This window comes from Lolium perenne, chromosome 7 (assembly GCF_019359855.2).
Source record: "Lolium perenne isolate Kyuss_39 chromosome 7, Kyuss_2.0, whole genome shotgun sequence".
NCBI lineage: Eukaryota > Viridiplantae > Streptophyta > Magnoliopsida > Poales > Poaceae > Lolium > Lolium perenne.
The window spans coordinates 88708476-88714475 of NC_067250.2; positions in this window are offsets into that span (position 1 = coordinate 88708476).

The window sequence follows — 6000 nt, forward strand, 5'->3', positions numbered from 1 at the left end:
ACATCAACCTCCTGAAGAAACTGGGGATCAGCAAGAAGCCCAAGGCGTTGTGCTTCCCCAGCGAAGAGAGCTACCCAACCCCTCCAATGGAGTATTGGGTTAGTTTCGTCGATCATCTCATCCTCGGCCTTTCTACCCCCATTCACACTTTTCTTCGGGGGTTGCTTTTTGTTTATGGACTGCAACTTCATCACCTCACACCCAACTCTATCCTCCACATTTCCATCTTCATCACCCTTTGCGAGTCCTTCCTCGGCGTCCAGCCTAACTGGGCGTTGTGGAAGCGCATCTTCTTTTGTCGCCGCAATGGCTCTCCCAATGTCGCCTATAACATAGGCGGCATTGTTATCTGCGTTCGCCCTGATGTCAATTACTTCGATGTCAAATTTCCTGACTCAGTTCAAGTGTGGCGCAAGAAGTGGCTGTACATCCATGAGGAAAATCATGGATGTGCTGAAGACAACATCCCTCCTTTTGATGGTGCCGAGAAAATCTATCGCCGCCGCTCCTGGGATGCAGAGGCTACCGAGGAAGAAAAAACGGCGACGGAGGAATTGATGACCCGCATCCACGAGCTTCAAAACACCCGCGGCAAAGAGCTGTCGGGTATTCAAATCACGACATATTTCCTTAGAATCAGAGTGCAGCCTCTGCAGGCTCGCAAAAACCCCCTCTGGAAGTATGCTGGCGACAATGATGTGGATCGGTTGTCGGTGGATTTATCGGTCAAGGATTTAGAAAAACTTGTCCGGAAAATCTCCTCCCTCAGCAAGAAAGATCCTGTCCCTTCTTCTTGTCGCATAAAACCATATAGCGCCACCAATGCGCTTCCCGAGGTAACCTTTGTCGACTTGCTCATTTTTGTTTGACATTCTTTCCATAACTCTTTTATTGACATCTCTCTTTGTTTGTTTGTTTTTTATAGAACCATCCAGACCTTGTCTCTCTTCCTCCCCTTCCTGAAGGTGGAGAAGTCGACGAACGAGCCGTTGTCACTGATGACAACCAAGATGCTCCTTGCCTTGAGAATGAACCCGCAGGTTCTCGAAAATCTGCGGGATCCTCTGAAAAGGAGGCTGTCTCTGAGGCTACCGCACCGGCACAGTCTCCTCCTCCTGCTGTTTCTCCAAAGAACAAAAGGAAGAGGACAGATGTCGAAGATTCCGGCACCTCCAAAGCCGAAGAAGCTGCTCCTTCACGTCGGAAGGCAGCTTTTGATCCATACCTTGACACCCTCGTCAGTTCGTAAGTCACCCCCTTGTTTCTTACTGTTTTGCTAGTTGAAGATTTTTGTCCGTCTTGCTTCTTATACTGTCGCTATTTAACCGTAGTGGTGACGAGGAAGAAATGCCAGCTGTTGATGTGACTGCTCGAACGAGTACGTCGCATACTCTAGTTGTTTCTGAGGCGCAAGTTGAAGGAGAAGAATCTTCGCCTCCTCAACAAAACACCGACACGCCTACTCCTCCTGAAAGCCCCCTTGTCCCTTCACCAAAAAGGGCGAGGGTTGAATCAATCACAGAGCCTACCTTACAATTGGGTAGCTCCTCGACTCCTCTTTTGGATGATGTAAGTCTTAAAATGCTTTCTGATGCTGTCGATGTTTTCTCTGTTTGCTTCTTTTGATTTTGTGCTATCGCACTTTTTTTTCCCTACCGACGCTTTCTTTCTCTATTTTTCCTTTTAACAGCCTTTGATTAAGTAATTCATCCGCTTTGGTGCCCAATTCGTTGGGTACCGCGAGTATGCTAGCAAAGCTGAAGGTAATGACTCCCTGCTTTCCTTTACACTTGCCTTCTCACTCCTTTCTTGTCGCGATTTTAACTATTTTTGACTATTTTGGCAGAAAAACTTGCAGAGGCTAACAAACGTGCCGACACACTTGCTCAGAAATTAGAGCAAAGTGAGGAGGCTCGTAAGAAGGCCGAATCAGATGCTAGTAAGGCTAAGGCAGAGGCTGACAAAGCCAAAGCCGACGCTGCTGGTGTCGAAGAACTTCAGAAGAGGCTTCACGACGTCGAGACTTCATTGAGCGAGCATATAGCCACACAATCTGCTCGCGAAGATGCGATTATTAAATGCCTGAAGTCGCAAAACCGTCGCTTTGTCAGTGAGTACCCGAACTTTTTTGTATTCTTTGGACTTGCTTTTCTTTACTCGTTTGTTGATCCATAAATTTCTGCCTCGACAGGTAAAACATCTCAGGAATTTGAACTTGAAGATCCTGACAATGATCCTCTTCTTGATGCGCTTTCTTTCCTTGAGTTTCACGGAACAGAAGCACGCGAAGGCATTGATCAAGCCCAGGAAGGATTGTCGCGGCTTTACCCTTACTTCTTCCCGAAGAAAAAGGAACACGCGACTTTTCTTGCTCTTGCCAAGGACTTTAATCCGCCAGAAGATCTTGGATTGAAGCTGCGCCACGAAAATATGAAGGTTGCTGTTGAAAGCACTGTCGCCCTAGTTGCTGACAGCCAGCAAAACATCGACTGGACCAAAGTTGGCGACACACAGGAGATGGAGACCACGAAATGGCAACCGATGATCAGGGCTGCAAAGCCCAACACGAAGAAGATCCTTGCCTTTCTTGGAATCAAGCCGACTCCTGCTCCTAGCTCGTCGAAGCCGGAGGTCTAGTAGAATGCCTTATATTTTTCTGTTTTTCATTTTTCTGTTTCTTTTGAGGTTGTCGCCATAGTAGCTTTGGCGACAACTGTCGTAGTAATCCTTTTAAAGACTCCTTCTGTAATATCTGTGTGAATGTCCCGAAGATCAATGGAGTTCTATCTTGTGTGACCATTGATACTGAAATTTTCTTTTCTAGTTGATATTTGATAACTACTCCGCAAATCCTCATCCTGCCGATACTTTTCCTGCTTTCTCCTCGAAGAAGACACTTGTCGATGATGACCTTATTGAGGGTTCTTCAAGCTCACATTCCTCGCAAGATTTGCAAGAACTTCGCCAACAACTTCAGTCCATGAAAAAGCAAACTCTTGCGATGATGGAGCAATCTCGCAAAGCATCCGAAAGAGAAAGAATTGCCCTTCAACAAGCTAAAGTGGCCATAACTGCCAAGGAAGTTGCTATTTCGGAAGCTGAAAAAGCGACTACTCGAGAAAATAGTATGCTCGAGCTAATGACTGAAGCTAGTGTGGATATGTTAGGTATGCTTTTTCAACCCAGAACTTCTTCTGTCTTTTGCTGTACCCCCTTGTTTTTTGAATTTCTTGTTCGTTCGCTTGATAGGTTCTGTTCTCGACACTGCTGCTGAAGATGAAAGGGTTAATGTAAGAACGAACCTTCTCGTTAACCTTTCCCTTAACCATGGATGTCTATTCTGGGCCACTCCCGAGCGAACTCAACAGATTGTTAGGTTCCAAGACCGCGTCTGTCAGGTTCGCGAATTCCTTAACTTCTGCACGAGAACCTTGACTCTTGTTTACAAAACTATGTTCCCTCGAGATGAAGCTCCCGATACTCTTCTTGGATTGATGGAAAAGTTTCGAGATGCCCCTCGTATTCATAACTTTGTACGAGCTCAGTTGACTGCTGGAGCAAGATTCGCCATGATCACGATACATATTTGCCATCCACAATTAGATCTGACGAAGATTGTCTCTGACTGCCTAGCCAGAAAGTCGCGACGAAAGAATAACATCAACGACATCAATGAAATGGTGACTCCTGTGGCCGAAGCGATGATGGATGAACTTCTTCGGATGGATTCTGAATTCTTCATCAAGGGGAGCTATGCTGAGCACAAGACAACTGCTGCAAATAAAAAAGGTTTATCCATAGATAGTATATTAGGCCTTGACTGAGTTGTACTATATTGCAGAAGGTTATGTCTATATTTTTTGTCGAGTTTTTTGTATTGACGACGTTGTCTATATTGCAAAGTGTAATCTATATTGCGAAGCCCCCGAGCCTTTGGCTGGATCTTATACTATTTTGTCTTCTCGAAGAATTTACTGTTTTTGTGAGAACATATGTATTTTGCTGCCGTGGGTTATGAGCCCCCGAGCCTATCGAAGAAAAAGGATGTATATCATCACTATCTTTTATTATATTGCAGCACCGCGAGCCCGCCTCATTAAAAACCTTTCCAGCCCCACTCGGTGCCCTGAAAAGGAAAAGAGTGCGTCTGAAAACTCGCGGGTGTTTCAGTACATTGTATTTTTACAAAGGAGAACTATATTTCGGCTCTAAGCGTAGAACCGCCTGAGCTGCGCCACGTTGCAGGGGTTTTTCTCGGGAACCCCTGTCTTCTTGTCCTTGATCCTGTACGCTCCTCCTTCAATTACTTCTGTGACGACATAAGGGCCCAGCCATGGCGACTCGAGCTTTTCAGTACTTTTTTGATTTAGCCGTAGGACCAAATCTCCGACTTGGAAAGATCTTGGCCTTAATCGTCGACTGTGGTAGTTTTTGAGGTCCTGCTGGTACTTGGTGACTCGTGAGAGTACTTCATCTCGAGCTTCGTCGAGTGCATCCACGTCATCCACCAAAGCTCTTCTTGAGGTTTCTTCGTCATACTCTCTGACTCTTGGGGAGTCATGCTCTATTTCAATTGGTAGTACTGCCTCAGCTCCATGGACTAAGAAGAATGGAGTTTCTTGTGTCGCCGTGTTTGGTGTTGTTCGAATACTCCACAAGACACTTGGTAATTCTTCTGGCCAGGTATGTCGAGCCTTTTCAAGTGGTCCTAGCAGGCGCTTTTTGATACCATTGCAGATGATACCATTGGCTTTCTCGACTTGGCCGTTGGTTTGCGGGTGCCCAACTGACGCAAAGTACAATTTGATGCCCACTTCTGCGTAGTATGCCGTGAATTCCTTGGACGTAAAGTTACTGCCATTATCTGTGACGATGCTGTGAGGTACTCCAAATCGAAAAACGATGCCTTTCACGAATTTTACTGCTGATGCTCCATCTGGTGAATTTATCGGCTTTGCTTCTATCCACTTGGTGAATTTATCGACAGCAACCAACATGTACTCGTATCCTCCTGGCGAAGCCTTGTGTAATTTTCCCACCATATCGAGACCCCATTGGGCGAAGGGCCAAGACAATGGTATTGGCATCAGCTCTGTTGTTGGAGAGTGGGTTTTTGCGGCAAATCTCTGGCACGCGTCGCAGGTCCGTACTATTTCTTTGCATCCTCGATTGTTGTCAACCAGTAAAAACCAGCCCGAAAAACTTTGGCCACAATAGCTCGACTGCTCGCGTGGTGACCACATATTCCCTCGTGTACATCCTTTAAGATTATCCTTCCTTCTTCGGGTGTAACGCACCTTTGTAGCACGCCCGAAATACTTCGCTTGTATAACTCCCCTTTGACCACTGTAAAGGCTTTGGATCGTCGAATAACTCGCCTTGCTTCAACTGGGTCGTCGGGTATTTCTTTCCGTAGGATATACGATATGTACGCTTGCATCCATGGGACTTCCACCATCATTACCAGCTCCTGGTCCTCTTCTTCATCTGGAGCTTCGTTGAGAGGTGCCGAAGTTTTCTCCTCCTTCTTTTTCTTCTGCGCCTTCTTTGGCTTTGTGGATCTCTCAGCTATCTCTTCCCAAAACACACCTGGCGGGATTGCGAGGCACTGCGACCCGATGTTTGCGAGAACATCGGCTTCATCGTTGCTCAGCCTACTGATGTGATTTACTTCGCATCCATCAAACAACTTCTCAAGCTCGTTGTACACTTCCTTGTATGCCACCATGCTATCATTGACTGCATCACATTGGTTCATAACCTGCTGAGCTACCAATTGTGAGTCGCCAAAGATTTTTAGTCGAGTTGCACCACAAGCTTTCGCCATCTTCATCCCGTGTATAAGAGCTTCATATTCTGCTTCATTGTTAGATGCGTTTGGGAACGTCATCCGTAGGACATACTTTAATTTGTCGCCTTCAGGTGATATGAGTATCACTCCTGCACCAGCTCCTTCTACTCTCTTGGATCCATCGAAGTTCATGGTCCAAGTTCTCGACA